Raw genomic sequence first — 20,186 nt, forward strand, 5'->3', positions numbered from 1 at the left:
GGTATAAAAGGAACCCAAGATCAAGGAGCTAAGGCCCCCCTTCCACCCAGAGTTAGGCATAAGTTACCCTGATAGCTGCTAAATAAGGAAGACGAGTCCACTTATCCACAACTCTTTCCTTTGTTGAGTGGATTATGTTGGTCTGGAGCCAGAGTGGAATTACCAAGGGCAGTAGAAAAGGAGCTGAGTGTTCCCACTTAGGGTTCCTCTTCCCCCAAATACTCTCCTTTGCACCCCACCCCATCACTCAGCCTTCTCTTTTAAATTAACTATGAACAAGTATTTGAAGGAATGCCAGAGTACCCAACCATTCATTTGCCTGGGATTTCTAAGCATCTGTCTGACCCTGAGTGATGTCAAGGCCATGCCATCTTATGCAGGCTAGCAGCAACATGAAGTCAACAGGTTTGCTTCTTCTAGTTCCCCTGTTTGGGATTTTTCTCTTTCTTTCTTTCATCACTGCCTGTCTAAACTCTACCCATCCTTTAAGACCCAGCTCAAATGCATCGCCTCCAGTAAGCCTTATCTGGAATTAATTCACTCCCTCTTTATATACTCAGAATTACCTGTATATAGAAACAAAGAAAGTATTATGAGATCCTAGAACAAAGTATAACATGATGATATCTCTCACTAGAAGGTAAGTTCATGGACATCAGCAATGCCTTCCTTTTTATCTTTACATAGGACTCATTCTGGGTAGCACAGGCCACAGAGAGAAGGTACTAAAGAAATGTTTTTGTACTGCCATTGCTGTTTGGTTCAGGAACTACCTAGATTGCCACCCATCCTCCAAACTCATCCTATAGGGGAAAAAACCATGCCCCACTCCTCTGTGATCTGCATCAGACTCTAAGAAGCCAGTGTGTTATGTGTGGAGTTCCAAGGAACGTTGCTCAAGGGCATGCCAACCACTGGACCACAGAGTTGACCTCTGGCTAACATCTTTCTTCTAGTAACAGCACTCTGGTTTCCCTTTGGGGACTCTCCCACCAACTCTTAATCCAAGGGGTTCATACATGGCTAAATCTATATCCCAGTAGAAGCAGAAACATGACCAGACCTAGCCAGTATTTTATTCCCATGGACAGAGTGGTCACTTCTGAGGTGGCCACAAGACCCAAGCCAGATCAAGGAGATGAAATCTTGGTTTTTTGCTAGAACTCTTTGGGGGAAAGGGCCCTATTTCCATGGTGCCTAAGGTCTGAAATATGAGTGTAGGGCTGCCAGTAGCCATTCTGTTGCCTCATGGCTAGAGCCTGCCTCAGAGTAATCCCAACATATGCAGGAGGAAAAAGCTGACACAGTCTGCTGTGTCAGGTAGATGTAGCCAGATAAAATATAAGAAGCAATATGGGACATACCTGTACTAAAAAAAAATAATTGTTATTTCTCCAACATTCAGCTTTTCTGAGTGTCCTGTATTTTTCTTTGCTAAATATGGCAGCCTAAGCAGCAGGAAGCCTGGTCTTTGTGACATCTTTTGGATCTCTGCATTCATCTACACCCCTGGACTTCTCAGCTATGTGAAGTCTTCCCTTCCTGTTTTTGCTTAAACTAGTGCGAGCTGGGTTTCTATCCACTTGCAACATAAAATTTCCTCCCTAAAGTACAAGGTCTGCCATCCAAATAACCAATAGTTCCCCTCTTCAAAAAGACAATACGCTTAGGAAAGAGGCATAAGCCAGAGAGGTTAACAGCGGGACAAGGAATCTTTGCCAGCTGTTTGGGGGCATGAACGGTGCTCAAATTCCGTGATATTTTATGCCTGAGGGAATTAGCAAATAAGCCAGGGACAAGGCTACGTAGACCAGGCTGGAAATATTGGGGAGACCATAGGCTACACTGGACTGGGCTCAGAAGAGATCCTCTATCAGCAATGCAGCCAGCTCCATGCATGCCTGCTTATGTTCCACAAACAGCTCACCTGTAAAGACTGCACTTGTACCTGAACTTCTGGGCTATTTACAGGAAACAAGAGCAGATTCAAATCTCCAACACAAGCCCCAAGTGATGGAAAGAAGCCAAAATGCTCTTGCAATTTGAGGGGGTAGGGGGAAGAAAGGGAGGGGAAAAAGAAGAAAGACTCCTTTCTCAACGGCCTCCGTCACTTGCCACCCCCACCTAGGGGAAGGACAAACCGAGGGCAGCCTGGGTGGGAGAGCAAACAGAAAAGTGTCTCTCTGGCACCTGGAAGCAAGCAATCTGATCCAAGGGCCTCAGAGACAGAGCTTGAGGACAAAGCTTTGCGGGGGTGGGGAGGGCAATGGCTTGCACAGATTCCAAAGCCTTCCCCGCCCTGCCCTGTCTCCAGGCGCCAGCGTGTCATGTCCCTGCAAACAAACAGCATGGAGAAGGCTGCCAGGAGAAATGACAAGGGTGTTGGTGAGTTGAGGAGGATTCCACCAACCAGGTTGGGCAGGGCCATGGACGTTCTTCCTCTTAATCAAACAACTTCTATGTCCTGGGATATGGGACCGGTGGTGGTTTAAATTCACCCGACAAGCATTTTCCTGGCTTTCCTGCAAAGACTTTTGGAAAATTAAGTCAAAGCTGTTCTTTTCATCCCTCTTTTTGGGAACAGAAAACTGAGATGTGGATCTCTTTAGATCACACAGGACGTCAGCGGTGAAGAAGAAAGATCCCTGCATCTCTGTCATCCCTTCCAAGACAGGGCCTTTCCCTCTGCAGAAAGCAGTCCAGAGGCTTGCAAGTCAACACCTGGGAAACCCTCTTTGCAGCAATCCTCTACGATTAACTGCAACAGAATCAGGTTGCTATTATCACTTTCAAAAACTAGAAGCAGTGCTGCTGGAGATGACACCAAGTCCCACAATCAATAAAATGGGCACTGAAGGCTTTTGGTGATAGGGTGTTTCATTCAAGTTGGGGCAAGTTCAGGAAATGTCACCATTTATTACTGATTTGGGCATCCTGCATAGTCTGTGGTTGTGCAGTTCTTTGACTCTCCTTCAAACCAGTAGTCACATCTTGCCGGTTCCCTCATTAATTATTAAGTTACAGAAAATCTTTGACCTGTGTCCATTTTGTAATGCTGTGGCTTTACCCTTTAACAGTGGCTTGGCTGAAGAGAAGCACAGAATACAGCGCACCTCGGTGTTCACAGATCCTCACTATCAGGGCAGGTTTTCCTCGAAATTATGAAAAATGAAAGCTTTGCTTCTTTATCGTTGCAGGGTTATTTCTGTGCCTCAGTCCTCTTAAAGGGAGTCCCACTTCCCAGCCTTCCCAGCCTCCTCCCATTTCCTCCCTGACAACCCAGTCAAACAACCTCATCTCTTCCCTGGCAAAATTAATTTTCTGTAAAAGCTGATACTCATCCTGAGAGATAGGAGCAATATGTGTCCTCTTATACAGAGCTTTTCTAGCATCTTGCCTGGGAACAAAGCCTTAAGCTTAAGAAAAGAATTTCTGCAGGTTGCCATTTCTAGGACAAAATCTGAGACCATTTTGTGACAAAGAATAAAGGTTTTTCAGGGGCCCTGAAGTTAGGTTTTGTCACTCTAGCCAAGTTCTCTTTGCCCTGCCAAAGGAAAAAAAAAGATATATTTTGAGTAATAAGCCACCAAATAGGCAGAGCAGACTGTTTACCCATGACTCAAAGCTCTAGAGACTAACTCTGAAGGAGAGGGTCCTTGCTGTTAGAAGAGTGTTGTTTGAGGTACAGCAGTCTATCTTAAACAAGTAATCCAACAACAGACACACAGAATACACACACTGCATATACATAAAATAAAAAAGCCTGCTGCAATGCATTGGGTCAGCGTGTTGGATCTGGGTGTAGAGAATGGGCAGAAGGCAGCACCAATTTTCTGCTGCTACTCCGCTGGGAGGGAAGATGCTGGGCTTCCAGAAGACCATGTTGCCTTTCCTACGCTGCGTAATTGTGATCTATCATCTCCAGTGGCTACATTTGACTTCAGAGTTTTAACACTGAGCATATGGAGGACAAGACAAGCAGCGTATTCAAGAACATGTGTAACAGGAAGGCTGGATCCAATCAACAGGCAAGTTTATCCCAGGCACTGCTGCTGATGTCCCCTCCCAAAACCATGTGAGCTGCCCACTCTCTCTCCATGGTTAAATTGCTGAGACGGGCTTTGGGCTGGGACCAGAAGCTCTCAGAGTGCAGTGGCAATGTGGAATCAGACTCCCCCCTCAACTAAGTTTACCTGGGGGAAACTGTGCATAAGAAAATTTCCAGGCGTCTCAGACCAGAGCCAGCCTACAGGTATCTGGGGTGTTAGCTGTGATGAGCTATAGCCCCTAAGAAGTCAGTCACCACAGTCACCAAATCTGCCAAGCTCCATCTCTCCATCTGTCTCCTTCATCTCAGTGTAGCCAGGCCTTCCCCTAAACCCAACACCCCAACTTTGTGTGGAGCAGTCAGGCCATAGGAAAGAACCAAGAATTCCTTCATTTGGGAGTCTGCCTCTGCAACTCTGAAGCCCAAGAGCTAGGGATGATCCATCTTCCAGAACTCACCAGCCAGTCCTTCAAAAGAACCTGTGATTGACTGGCAGCCATGTGATTTGACCTTCACCTCTCCACCCTCTCTGCCCTCAGACCTCAACTTCTAATTATTGACAGAGTTCATCTCCCACTTCTGGAACACATGTGATTATACAGTCATTTGAAGGACATCATATGAAGATGATTTAGTCTCATTCCACCCGATAGCAAAGGGCAGATCAACAGCTGCTGGATCGGGTTGTTATCAGGGTCAGAACTAGAATACAGAGCTGGAGGTATTAAGAAGCCCATTGACCTGAAAATCTCTGTGTCTAGTTCCTACCCTGTTCATCTCACTTCCAAATAAAACAATTTAAAACGATGTATTTAAAAGTACGTTGAAAATAATAATATGGAACATCTATTATGCATGGGTCAAGTGGTTTCTATGAATTGCCATAGCTCATTATTGAAGCTGAAGTTCAGAGAAGTTCAGGAATTTGCCCACAAACACACCAGTCTGCCAAATTCTGAAGTCCCTGTTTTAATGCTGCTGCTCAACATCGTCAACATATTTTCTTTAGGTGTTCCCTCATACAGTTGAATGTTCTCAGCTTTAGTCCTGGCCTCTCTAATGATTTCTTTCTTTTTATTTTTTTTTAAAAAAGATTGTATTCATTTATTTAAGAGAGAGAGAGAGAACACAAGGGGGGAGGGGTAAAGGGAGAGGGAGAAGCAGACTCCCCACTGAGCAGGGAGCCTAATGTGGGCTTGATCCTATGACCCTGAGATCATGACCTTAGCCAAAGGCAGGCATTTAACCAACTGAGCCACCCAAGTGCCCCTCTCACTAAATATTTCTTAATGAGATTAAAGACAACTCTACAATGTCCCCTCACAAACTGCCTCAGAGGCCTCTACACTCCAGAAAAAACAATTGCCAACAAAGAGCAAATGATCAAATGACAAGGTGGGTGGCATTGTATGAATAGGAACAAACAAGATTCTTGCCCAAAGGGCATTTAGACTCCACTAGCTCCGATGCCTCTAGACTCACTTCCTTTAAACACCACCCATTTTATAGAATGTGTCAGTCTAAATAAACCCCACCAGTTCTGAGTCTTCATTTCCCAACCAAGCTAGAACAGTGGGTGTTTAATTATTATTTTTATTACTTCCCGAATGTCAGCGCTTTGATAGATGTTTTCAAATACATCAGCTCATTTAGTGCTGTTCCACTAATATGAAGACTGAGTCCAGGAGAGATCAAACCTTGGAAATTCTATATTCCTGATCAGAGTCACTAATCAGAGTACAAAAGACAGTGCAAAATCTGACCTCTTTTCCACCAGGGCTAGGGGGTGACCACATGCATGTCTCAGTGGGTCACCAACTTATCTGACCGGAGTCCCCTCATGGTTTTAGAAGGAAGGTTCTACATAATTGTGGTTCCCTGAGCAGGTCACACAGCATTTCTCTCCTTCTCTAACAAGCTGATGTCATTTCTTTGGGTGACGCTTTGTGGTATATGATAGGGCCATATCACATATCTTTTAGGCATCTATTATTTCACTATGTAAGTCTTAGACTAAAAGGTATTTCAGGGGTCATTTAAAAAAATAGTAGCATGTGTTGAATCTTTGTGGCTTGATAACACTTCATCATTTCTAAGTACTTTTACGCTCATTAGCACATTTGATCTTCACTACTCTTAGAAATGGTTCCTACCAAAGATTTTTGTTAGGATTCAATGGGAAAATGCACAAGCACCTAGCACAAAGCCTGGCACACAACATATGTCTTATAAATATCACCTATTATTACTGTTCACTCTGAAAGTGGTAGACAGTGTGGTCCATTTCTTACCAACTCTCAATGATCTTCAGAGGATGGAGAATCCTGAGCTTTTTGACCCCTTCCCTACCCCTCCCTCTGTCCATCCCATATTCGCTTTATGTTGTTTGCTTACTTTCAGATGATAAGTAGAACTCATGCTGTAATTTGCCAGCATGCCCCAGTACCACCTGTGCTGTGTTAGAATGAGAAAGCTCTCTCCAACCCTGGAAACTGGGAAGGTCCAGTGTCATCATGATTGACAGAACTGAGAAGTGAATAACAGAATACTCATCCATCAGCTTTGGAATGTTCATCCAGCAGCTTTACAGAGTTGAATCACATCAGACAGTGGGGTTGTCTGCTGGAATGGACTTTCAACTGGGCACCAGGAGTTAAAGGCTTCATCTTCATGTACTGAGTCAATGAAGATGGGAATCCAGCTGTTAGCCTTCCCTGCGTGAGTTCTTACCTCTTCCAAATCACCTGCTTCTGCTTCATTCATGCTTTACAAAGACCCAGTACATGAAGTTGGAACATTTTTAGGGGAATGGGCTTAAGATACTTATGCCCAGTTAGTTTAAATACTTAACTAGTCATAGGGTGAACAAGACCATGTATTAACTTTAGTAGTTAAACCCAAAAGAAGGTCAAAAATGTACTGGGAGCCCAAGTTTGGAAGTCATGTGCTGCTAAGATCCCTGGACAGGTGGACATTGATTAGATAGTTTCTCCATCCTAAACACCACCAAGTCTAGTGGCCTCAGCCTTTGAGGACCAGAGACACCAGTCGCAGACTTTCCTTGGGGCCCTCACTCTCCCCATTCTCCCGATGGGATTCCAGGATGAACTCAACTGCAAAGTGGGTCATTTGAGTCCACAATGGAGATGATGGCTATTATGGTAGGGCGTTGGGACCCAACCCAAAATAAATGTGTGATGAGATCATTGCTGAGATGAGACTTGATTTACACCGAGACGGTTTTCCGGGAGGTGTGGATGTGAGGTTACTGCTTCACCCCAGGAAGTCAGAGCTTTACTGTTCATTTATCAAGATTGCCCCCAGGGAAACCCTAAGACAAGAGCCCAAAGCTAGTTAGGTATTTGGAATTAGACACATATACAGCCTACACGTGAATGTGCCACTTCTCTACAGAGCAGGAGCGCTGACGGAAGGAACTGAGTGCTAATGTTTCTCTCTCCCCCACACAAACACATGCACATACGTATGTGCCACTCACCAAATCAAAGGGACTGTGAATATAAGAAACAAATACTGAAACCTACATCTGAAATTAGTGATGTACTATATGTTGGCTAATTGAATTTAAATAAAAAACAAAAAAGAAACAAATACTGGTTTAAAGAACTAGGGGGAGGGGAGGAGGACTGAGGCTAAATGAGATGGATGAGCCTAAAGGAGAACGTGGTCATTTTCTGGACTCACTACCAAAGGCGCATCCTGCCAACTGTGACATGACCTAGGAACTGCAGTGGAGTGGGTGCAATCATATGGATGGTGTTATAAGGAGAATTATGTCCCCCGCCCAAATTCATGTGTTGAAGTCCTGACCTTCAATATCTCAGTAGGTGACCTCATTTGGAGATAAGGTGTTTACAGAAGTAATCAAGTTAAAGTGAGGTCATTGGGGTGGACCCGAATCCAATAAGACTGGGATCCTTATAAAAAGTGGAAATTTTGACACAGAAGCACATATAGAGGGAAGACAGTGTGAAGAGACATGGAAAGAAGATGCCATCTATAAGCTAAGGAGAGAGGCTTGGAGCAGGTTCTGCCCTCATAGCCCTCAAAGAAACCAATCCTGCAGATACCTTGATCATGGAATTCTGGCCTCCAGAACTGTGAGCCAAACAATTTCTGTTATTTAAGCCACTCAATCAGTGGTACTTTGGTTTTGGTAGCTCCAGCATAGATGGAAATGGAAGTGTCTTCCGAGCGTGCAGAAGCCAAGGCTCCTAGGAATTTAAAACAAGGACACTCTCTTTATTCTGGTCTGAAGCACAAGCTACAAACACCGGAACTTTTATTTGGTGAACAGACCTCCATGACCAGTTTAATCAGTGTTGGTGCAGGAGGTTTCAAGACCTCTTTTTCTATTTCAAGGTATTCCTCAATCTGCACTTCTCTCAGTCAGGAACATAAGTAAATAATGACAAGCATACCACTGGACACTGGTTATTCTTTCGCTGTGGACCTGTCATATGTTCATTTCATATAGATGTTCCCATCCTCTCCTGAGATAGATGAGGAAACAGGGACCCAGAGAGCTGAAACACCTAACACAAAGCTACTTGGCTGGTTGATAGATCCTGGCCAGATGTCTTAATACCAAGTCCAAGGTTTAATCATATTCACACACTGGTTTTCCTTCATGGAAACAATTTTTAGTATGGGAAATTGAATAAAATTTTCCTTTACTCTCTATAGAGTCCTCCTTCATTTACATCATCACCTCTTTGGTGGTTAAGGGAAAAGCTAATGCCTTGTCTTAGAATGAAGGACATTGAGATGATCTAACTCATCAACAATATTTATGTCAAGTGGTTTGCCAATCTCTGATTAAACATTTTCAAAGATGAGAAACTTGCTATTTCATTTCAGACAGCTCTAATGATGAGAAGTTCCTTAAAACTGAACCAAAAACATGCCAGGTTCTAGAAGGAAGGGACTTTTTTTTTAAGTCCTTTGGCTTGAATTGATGCCCAGGGCTTTTGGTCTGCCAAAGTCTCTGTGACAATTACAATGGCGACATTGGTTCAGATGACACTTCCTTTCTCCTGGAGATCACACAACAGCAGAACTCCCTTCAGGGTGGTAGGGCTTGGTGTCCAGTTCAGAGGACACTAAAAATGCCCAGTCTTTTGGACAGTAAGATTTCAAAAGAATAACAATGAGTCCATAAAGCATCTGAGTTGAAAAGCTGGGATTCTGCTGCAAAGAGAAGCATAAACTTATTTGTGAGGAGCAAGTAAGGTGGCACTTAGGTCATAGTCATGGCCTGCTAAGGTCTACTTCATCCTGCATGCTGGAAGCTGCCTCTGCTCCTGGCCACTAGCCCATGAGTGCATGCCAAAGCAGAAGAGGAAGTGCAGGCAGGGCAATGGATCAGATGACCTTTTATAACTCTTCCACCCAGAGTATTCATTGTGGGTACTATTCTCCCCGTCCTTAACAAATAGCCACTGGTGGCTATGAATAGACAGGGTCCTAAATACTTCAAGGGTACCTTGCTGGAAGTCAAGACATCCAGTTTTGAAGTCCCAGCCTTGTGAGATTGGATGAATCAGTGAATTTCCATGGACATTGTATTCCCCACTGGTGTAAATGAAAAGGCTAAAGTTAGGACAGTTGAGCTCAAAATCTCAGAATTCTATAGAGCTGCATGTCTGAAGATATCCATTTCCATCCACTACATCCCTTTTCCAATCAGGGAAACTTCTGATAAATGATTTAGAGAAACTGGGACGGAATAAAACAAAATTCTTCACTAGGCAAAACTTATTTGGACTGTTACATTTAACAATAAATAACTGCCAATATATTTTGAGTGATAACTAAAATGCCAAGAATGCTCATCTCATTTAAACCTCTAAGGTTTCTGTGAAGTAGGTAGCAACTGCCATTCCAGTGAGAAAACTAAGGTTTAGAGAACTAAGTAACTTTCCCACAATTACTAGCTGGTAAAATTACTAGCTGGTAAGTGTGGAGCCAGAATTATCATCGAGGCAGTATGACTTCAGAGCCAAGTTGCTTACACTTTATGGCACACTTGTGCCTTGTTGAAAAAAAAAAAAAAACTACACACACACATACATATACATATATATGTAGATATTTGCATATATCTGTAAAATCCACAAATACACATCCATAGAATCCCAGAGAAATAATAATGTATTTATATACAAATTGTGTGCACACACACACACACACACACACACACACATATATAAATCCTGTATGACATATATAATCTTCCCATTCAGCAAGAACTTGCTCCGTGGGATGAAGACCCCTTTTTATTGCTTAAGACTGTTGGAAGTCAATCATTCCAAGCACAGATTCTAGAACTAAGAAAAGGAGGGAATGTGAGACCAAGGTGACCTTTAAGTAATAAATAATGAGCACACCAGATGCCTGTGCATTCTCAAAAATACTATTTTAGGCCAATTTTGATACTCAGAATATTCTAACACAGTGTGCTTCTCAGTCAGTACTTTATTCTTAAACCTACAAATACTTTTAAAATTACAGAGAATAACAAAAAAAGAAAGCATCTACCATGAACAAGCCACCCAAATAACATCTTTCACTTTTTCAAAAATAAAAATAATGCATGCATGTGCATGGGCATGGTTTAAAAGTATAAACATTATGACAGAAGGTAGAAAATGAAAAATGAAAGTCTTTTCCAACTCCCATGTAATCTTCAAACCCTCTCTACAGACAATGGCCACGCAACAATTTTTTTTAATTATTTGGTTATATACTATTTGCAGATGACATGATAATATACATAGAAACCCCACCAAGAAGAACTATTAATGAGGTAATAAGTGAATTCAGTAAAGTTGCAGGAGGCAAAATTAATACTCAGAAACTGATAGTTTCTATATGCTAATAATGAAGTAGCAGAAAGAAAAATTAAGAAAACAATTCCATTTACAATTATACCCAAAAGAACAAAATACCCAGGAAAGCTTAACCAGGGAGTTGAGTGATAATTTAACTCCTTTTAGACTTATACTCTAAAAACTGTAAGACATTGATGAAAGAAATTGAAGACAACATAAACAAATGGAAAGATATGCGATGCTCATGGATTGGAAGAAATATTGTTAAAATGTCCATACTACCCAAAGCAATCTACAGATTCAGTGCAATCTCTATCAAAATACCAACATTTTTCATAGAACTAATACTAAAATTTGTATGGAACCACAAAAGACTCCAAATAGCATTAGCCAATTTTTTAAAACATTTTTACACAAAGGAGTACATACTTCTTATACTAAGCCCTTCCCTTTTGTATTCCCCAAAATCTTCCCTTTTCATTGGTATTTATGTTGGAGACCTATGGCCGTTGTGGCACATCTGGATCTGACAAATGGTTTTAATGGGAAATTAATACTAATCTTAATAAATACTAATCTTAATAAAATAAAACTCATATTTATTAAGCATTTGTGATATGCCCCTCACTGTTCTAAGCACTTTCTGTGTGTTTGTTCATTTAATTCTCCCCCAAGTCACAGGAAGTGTTTGGTTGAGTATCTTCTACTTGCCCAACCCCCTCCCCAATCCTCTCTGTACTCTGATGGGTGCACCAAAGGTCTAATCTGTAGGTAGAGCATCAAGGGCTCCTCTGCTTTTGGCTTCCAATTGAATTCAGCTACCATGTGGCACCAGAAGAGATAAGAGGGACAGTGAAGAGAGAAGTCAAGTCCCCTAGTAGTTGGTCTTCCCTAATGATCACCAGGTACTGCTCCATTCTTGGAGTAAAGGCCACATCACCTGTCAGGTGGCCTTTGCCACAGAGTTCTTTGTGTATTTCAGAGGTTGCCCCTTTCTCCCACTAATTCAAGGTGTGGAGTATTGAGGGCTCTCTACTATGGCCAGCCTTGCATTATCTCTTACAGCTTCCTTTACCCTCTCTACCCCTCTGAAAATAGTCCTTTCTATTAAACTCTCTTTAAACCACTCAATTGAATGTCTAGCTTCTTTCTTGCTGGGACTCTGATACAAACATGTGCCCTTGTCCCCATTACATTACTGAGAAAGTTGAGGCAAAAGAAGGTAAGTACCTGTGCAACGTGCACAGCCAGTAAATGCTAGGATCAGGATTCAACACATGAATTGGCTCCCCAGAGACTGTGCTCTCTCACTCTCTACAAAGTAAAGGGACACAACTAAACATCTATTCCCCTGGCACTCCAGCACTTTCCAGGGTTTTGTAATATGAACGGTGTTTCTATTAATATCCTTATAAATCAATTTTGGCAAACATATGGAATTATATCTATAGGGTACATTCTTAGCAATGCCAAGACAATGAGTATGTATAGTTTTTAATTTGAGATGATATTGTCAAATTGCTGGACTATTTAATCAAATTAAATACATTGATTTTACAACCCAATAATTTTACCTTGATATAGATATAGATGTGGATGTAGGTGTAGAGATGGGATGATACAGGGATGATACAGGGATAATAGAGATTGAGATAGAGAAGAGAAAAATACATCAGAGAAATCTTCATATATGTCCATAAAGGATATATTCATGTATATATTCATTGCACCTTTTTTTTTCTATTTTGGCCACGGTGAGGAGTTGTAGGCAAGTGGGGAGTCCAACACTTGGGTGTTGTTAAGTAGAACATGGTACAAGCTCACCATGGAGAGAAAGTGGAAAGAAAGAATGAATCAAGGGGGGAGGAGGCAGGAGGTGGAGAAAGATATTGTCAGATTTCCTTCCACAAAGGTATTATCATTTGTGTTCCTACCTACAATGTAAGAGTGTGGCCATTTTCCCATAGTATCTCCAGCATTAGATGCTATTGAACTTTAAAAACATTTTTTTCCCTCAAGCTGATGGACAATATCAAACCTTCTCCATTCTGATGATTCGGTTTGCATTTTTCCATTATGAGTGAGAATGAGTTATTCATGTCTTTTCCTGTAACTCAGGATGTTATATATCTTGTTGGAAATGTCCCCAGCTCTTCAGGGGGTTGGTAGATCCAACAGGGCAGAGTGTTAGTTAGGTCAACAGGTCTTCTGTCATCCACAAGCCCAGGGACAGTGGCCACACAATCCAGAATGAAAATGAGTGTAGGTGCCATGGACACCTCCCAACCCTCTCTCCATTTCTAAAGTCACCAGCTAATGACTGGTGACCCCATAACCTTTCCAAACTAGGAGCCCATCTGGGCTTGGTTGGTAACCCCAGCTGCATATTCAGAGCATTTCAAACACCTTCAAATTCACTTACATTTAATGTATCAAAAAGCAGAGCTCTCTCTGCACTGAGTTACTTAATGTTGCAGGGCTGTTTCCATGAGCCCTTTTTGTTTAGCTGAGCTTTTTTTAAACCTTCCCCTCCACCCCTCCACCCCTCCTTCATTATTTTTTCTTTTCTTTTCTTGGAAGAAGTTGATCCTTTGCCAAAACTAAATGAAACTCTGGCTCCAAGTTCAACTCAGAATTTACTAGCTGATAAATTGGAAGTGGGGAGTGGGTTGTGAATATGCGGGTAGAACGGTCAGGGGGAGGGAGGCTTTCATTTGGGAGCAAGTTCAAACTTGGAATCAGGAGCTATTAAAATGTCTGATTTGTGCTGAGTCATATGGAGGCAGGAGGCAGGGGATGATGCTGGCTACCTGCCAGCCACACGCACTGCCCAGGTTGATGAACGAGCCTCCAAAGGAACTACAACAGGATTATAATTTCGGCCAGCATTTTAAATATATCATTAGAAGCCAAGTGCATGACTCTGAGCAAGCAATAAGCCTGGGCCCCTTGAGGTCATCTACCTGACTGATGCCGGAGCATCTGTCTTTCTTAGACCCCAGACTCTCATTCAATTCTTCCCCTAACTTCACCCACTATTACCCTCTTCCTCCCTTCCCCTCCTTCCTCCAGCAGAGTAGTCTTTCTAAAATGGTCTCACTCAGCAAGGGGTAAGGTGGAACCATGGAGAGGACTACAAACCTCGAAGAGTTCTGAGAGCAACAAGCTTTCCTAAGATGATGATGATGGTAATGATATTAGTTCATCTAATATCTAAAGCAATCTTACCAGGGACACCTGGGTGTCTCAGCAGTTGAGCATCTGCCTTTGGCTAAGGTCGTGATTCCAGGGTCCTGGGATCAAGTCTGCATCAGGGTCCCTGCAGGGATTTTAAAATCTTAAAAGAAAAATAAAGCAATCTTACAAAGTAGATAGCTATCTCTTTTGATAAAGAATTAAAGCACAAAGGATGTAAGCAACTCCTGGCAGGTTACAAAGCTGGTGAGTGCAGAGCTGGGATTTGAACCTAGGATGCCTATTCCCTTAGCCACCACAACTTCTGCCCCTTTTTCAAGCACCTTCATCTCAGCTCAGCAGCTTGCAGTCTCCCAAAGGATATCTTCTCCCTCCTGTTTCTGAGCCTTGGCACTTGTTCTCCTCAAGGCAGAGAAGGGCAAGCAAAGAGCAGGCAATTCCAGGTTTTTTTGTTCCTTCCACACAATTTCCCAGCTCAGACTCTACAGATCATCCAAACATTCAGTCACTCTCTTTTTTTCTCCCAACATTTTATTATGACAAATATCAAAGATACAGAAAAGTTGAAAAAATGGTACAGGGATCCCTCCCATTCGTACCCACCATCTATACTCTACAGTTAAGATTTTGTTATGCTTGTTTCCATCTCTCCATCTCCGTCTACGTGATCCACTTGGTTTTTGATGTGCTGCACAGTCAGCGGTAGGCATTAAATTACTACTTTATGCCTGTAAACTTTTCTATGTTCCCTTCTTTTTTACTTTATACAGATTAAGAATTGTAGCTACCAATTACCAAGTGCTTCCTCTGCCAGGCACGGATGTTGAGCACCTTCCAAGTATTTCATGATTTGATTTTGATAGTAATCCTATGAGGTGAGGTTCAATGCCCACCCTGATTTTACAGCTGAATAAAACCAAAGCACAAAGAACAAGAACTACAACCAACAGTTACTTATTGCTTCCTATGGGCCATGCATGATGCCAAAAGCTTTCCATGAATTATCTCCTTCAATCTTTACAGCAACCCTACAAGGCAAGTGTCATGATGGATGAAGAAACTGACACTTGGAGAGTCAGCCTAATAGTCACTGGGACCTGATCTGAATTGAGGAAGTCTGACTCCCCTCCCTCCCATTTGCCCTCATCCCTATTGTTATGTCTTTTCATTATTGTGTTTTAATTTTTTGCCTCCACTTATGTTTCCCATCAGACCATGGCCTCTCATGGGCAAGAGTCATGTTTTAGTATTCTTACTCCCACACCCCCAGTCAGACACAAGTAAGCATTTCATAAATGTTTCCTGAATGAATTCATAAACCATGAATAGTAATAACCGGAAGATCTGTGTCTTAGAACCAATGCAGTAAAACAGTGCTAAGTGTATGACCATTCTAGAAAAAAATGATGGGGAGCTTGAAAGCTGATGTAAGATGCTGCCACTGGTACCCCAAGACTTTCTTTATACCACTAGGACCTGAAACTCATCAAATGCAGCCCACTTCATGCAGTGTGGGTGACCTGAAGGATGGATGGGCAGCCTGGAGGACCCGAGTGATCTTGCCAGCCCAGGATGGAGCACATACCTGTGCCCTTTGGTTCACAAAGCATCTTTTCTGTGTCTATGTGGCAGATACCAGCCTAAAGGTAAAACATGTAAGGACCCACTCTAGAACCCTACTCTAAACAGGGCATAGAAAAGATAAGCACATGCATCACTGGAATAGAAGTTATGATTGGGCACTTTATGAGAAAAAGACAAATTTAATTTTAAAGGACTTCCAAGGAAGGACACATCAGTTTCTGATGTTGGAGGAGACTCAGAGACAACCTGGCCACGAAATGTTGTCACAAAGGATGGGCATAATCAACAATAAGCAAGAGCATGGAAGAACCAAGAGGGTGAGGGTGGGGAAATATTTCTTGTGATGTTCAAATTGCCAAGAAAATTGAAAACGGACCCAGGAGAGCCACATTGCCCCACACAGGGTGAAAAAATAGACAACGCTGAAGTCAAACTCGATCACAAACATGTATTACCAGGCAGGCCAGCACCATGGATGTGGTTGGTGGTGACCACAAACACACTCCCAGGTTGAAAGTCATATGAGGTACCCATGGCAATAAGATGCCAAGGCTGTCCCAGCTGGTTTTGAGATGCAGTGAAAGGCACAGGATAAAAGCTTGAAGGAGCATCTCAAATAGTGTCCCAGTCACCAAGGATAGGCTTGCCATGCTGAGTTCTTTAGTTTGTATCATCTCATTTGATCCCAGTAATGATGGACAGGAGAACTGCTATTAGCCCTGGTGTTTCAAGTGAGGAAACTGACACTAAGAAAGCGAGTCCTTGAGGACTTACTCAAGGTCACATGTCCTGGGAGAAGCAGAGCCATTGACTCTAGACCCAGTGTCCTCTGTACGAAATCTCAGCAAGGGGACAGGGAGATGGCAGTTTTATAGATGAATGCAGCATGGCACAGGGATAACAATTACTTTTCCAAATCTGAGTACTTCCCAATCAGTCTAAGTGTTATTAACTGCCTGTATGGGGGCGATCGAGGGAAACAATCTAAGAATTTTAAGAAGTTAACCAAGCCTGACATTAGGCAAAACTAGCCACTCAAATGGAGTTTATTCAAGAGCATCTTCTGATACAGTCCTGTGGTTACAAGCACAGGCTCTAGGACCAAACTGCCTGGGTTTGAATTCCAGCTTACTACCTACTGACTGTGTGACCTTGAATACATGACTTAACCTCTCTGTGTCTCAGTTTCCTTATTTGTATAATAAAGATAATAATGCCTTTGTTGTTAGGATTAGATATTTCTTATATTTAAAAAAAAAACTACACTAGGGCCTGGTACATAATAATTGTCTGATAAGAGTGGCTTTTTTTGTCATTTATATCCCATTTTACAACTTTTTATTAGGCACCACAAGATTTCAAAGGATGGGGACCTGTTCAGATGACCTCAGAGGACTAGGGTTTATTATAAAGACATGTGGCATGAAAGTCTAGGAAGCTCCACAGCTGCATGGCCAGGCTTCCAAGATAGAGAAAATTATTCTTTCCTCTCACACTATTGCTGCCATAACTTGGGCGACCAAACCATGTTGGTCTGCTTGTCTCCAAACAAAGAATCCTTGATGCCCTGTTCCCCGTGTTTTCTCATTTTCACGTTTCCTTCCTCTGTCAGTTGCAGAGGGCTGAGTACATTGTGCTTTTCAGGCCATGGCTGTTCTCTGTCCTCTTCCTTACTTTTATCCCCACTCCGTCCTATTCTTCTCTGCCCCCACCCTTTAGGCAACCACTCTCATTTGTGTCTAATGTAGATCTTTTGGCTTGTATCTGTTCTTGTATAACAAGTACATTTTTTTTTAATGTGTGTGTTTTCAATTTGAAAAAATGGTACTTTGTCATCTATCTTTCTTTTTTCATCCATCACTGTCTATGAGCTCATCCATGTTATTAAACGTTCATGCTCAGTGTTGGTATATGCTCCATGATATATACCCGCCATGTGTTGCCTATCTCCACTGATGGATTTTCAGATTGCTGCCAACTTCCTGTCACCACAAACAATGCTATAATGAACATCCTCAAGCACATCCCCTTATGGGCCTGTGTGAGATACTCTTGAGAAATACACATAGGTTCATTTTAGTTTTACTAAGTTGTATCAGATTGCTCTGCAGAAAGACTGCTCCTGGCAACACTCCCAACAGCAGTGCATAAATCCATTCCAAACCATTGGCATTCTGCAGCTTTCTAACTGAATCCATGGCTTCTCCGTCATTCTCTATTTCCAGCATTCTCTTTATTTCTGTTGTGGCCTTCGCCTTCATTTCCCACCCAGTCCTGTACTGCAGCTAATCTGTCCTCAGCTTTTTCTTTAATCTTCCACACTCTTACTGTGGTTTCTTCTTATTCTTGGTTTCTATCACTTTCTGAAGCAATAGTGTGTCTTCTTGGCCTCTTTGTCTTTATGTTTCCCTTAAAACACACTGATGGTTAGTCATGACTCAGTTTTGTGCATGTCTGTGGAGTCCATTTCTTCCCTTGGGCCACCTCTTATGACTGCCACTGGTTCAGACATCTCTCCCTGGTCCAATCACATGTCCCCCAGGTCCAATCACATGGTATAAATCCTGTTGACATCTAAGGAAGGGAATATCTATTGCAGATTCTTTCCACAGAAGGGGAGTATGGATACGTGGACATTCAGAGTTTCATGGACATTGATTTGATCTTTTATTAAATTAACCACAATGTACCAATTTTTTATGCAAGGTAGCTATAACTATTCATGGGAGATATTAGTCTCAAAGGTTATTTTATATGTAGACACAGTGGAAAATAATCTCCTAGGTGCCTGTTGTTTACCAAGGGTCCCTCCTTTCCTTATCTTTATATTCTTTCCTCCAACCCATACACATGGTATTAGAGAAATGTTGTCTTAATCTAAAGGCCATGTTACCCCTTGCTGCCTAGAACATTCTTCCCAAACTCCCTTTTTTCCTAACTAAAGCAACTCTATTCTTGAGAAGAATTAAATGTCATATCTCCAGCAAGATGTTTATTTATCTCTTCTCTGGGATCAATTCTCCCACTGGATGTCCCCATTCTCTTCCATCACACACACCACACTCCATTAGAGTTAAGTGTTGTTTTGTTCTACACAATATGAGCAACCTGAGAACAAAGATTGCATCTGTCCTATTCACCAATGCATTTTTTTTTTCCTAAACAAAGTACGTTGCATCTAGTATGGGCTCAAAAATATTTGGGCAATTTTGTTAAATGATAGAGTGGTGACATCTTCAAGAAACTGAGTTTAATCCCAGTCCAGTTATGAGGTTCAAATCATAGTTCCTGTATTATCTACCTCACAGAGTTTTTATATGTGACAATGATTTTTTAAGTTGTAAGGGTCTACAAAAATGGGACCAGGACATTGGTTGGGTAAAGATCATGAGAAAATTTTATGTTTATTAATAATTTAAATGTGAATTACTTGAGTGGGAAAATAAAATAATACTCTGATCCTAACATAATTTCATAAAACAAAGATAATCATCAAAAGGATATTAGAGATGGAAGGGACCCTGGAAATTGTCTTGTCTAGATATTTTGTTTTACTCAGGCAATCCGCTTAGAATCTATGTGACTTGCCACGTAGCTACATACCAAGAGGGCTAACAAAAAGGGTCTTCTCGTCCTGTCCCTCACATACCCTAAGGCATGTGCCCTTGTGGGAGGAAGCATTATCTAGATGCACGTGGTCTCAAATGCTTACAGTGGCCAAAAGGCCTCCTCTTTGGCTTTGGATTCCAGCTTCCCACAAACCATTATTTCCTAGAATCATGGACTCATCAAATTTTCTAGTTTTTTTTTTTTTCTTGTCTCTGTGCTTCTCACTGACCCAGTTTTTCTCCCTAGCCCATGAAGGAGTAGCAAAAAGATATATATATATATATATATATATATATATATATATATATATATAGAGAGAGAGAGAGAGAGAGAGAGAGAGAAAGCTTTTACATGCTTTGATCCAATATGCACCTTCCCACCCCCTTAGTCCCACCCCCTTAGTTGGCTGTGGAGATATCTAGGGGATTCAGACTCTAGATCTCTGATTCCAAATTGTTCTCCAACATACTACACATGGCTTCCCAGTAGGAAGAATTACAATATTTACATTTTTTTCTAGTTGCTAAAGGAATTAGAAGCAGTGGCAAAAAAATAATCCTAATAAGGAGTCCTTTGTCCTTAGCTGTTATAAAACAGGATTTTTCACAAGTATTTACTCTCCCTGCAGAACGAAGCATTGAAGTGCAAAAGTTCACCCCAAGCATGCCCACTGCTTTTCTTTAGACCTTCCAAGAGACACACAAGCCTCTTATTTTTCAGGGCCCATCTGGCCATAAATTGCAATCGACATTAATTTATGAAAACAAATGACACCAGCCTACTCCACGACATTTTGAAATGGGAGAATTAGGCACAGGGGCAATAAAGCACGAGTAAAATGAAAACACTCACTCAGACCCCATAGCTGTCCTGGCAATGTCCCAAGCCACACAACG

The 20,186-nt window shown here is 41.9% G+C and overlaps 1 long non-coding RNA gene across 1 annotated transcript; it reads left to right on the forward strand.

Moving 5' to 3' along the window:
* On the forward strand, positions 1 to 8,712 carry LOC111094390. Its single transcript, XR_005385389.1, has 3 exons — positions 1 to 405; positions 561 to 640; positions 6,449 to 8,712. It is a non-coding gene; the product is annotated as an uncharacterized LOC111094390 (long non-coding RNA).
* The last annotated feature ends 11,474 nt before the right edge of the window (positions 8,713 to 20,186 follow it).

The sequence above is a fragment of the Canis lupus genome, chromosome 37 (assembly GCF_011100685.1).
Source record: "Canis lupus familiaris isolate Mischka breed German Shepherd chromosome 37, alternate assembly UU_Cfam_GSD_1.0, whole genome shotgun sequence".
NCBI classification, from domain to species: domain Eukaryota; kingdom Metazoa; phylum Chordata; class Mammalia; order Carnivora; family Canidae; genus Canis; species Canis lupus.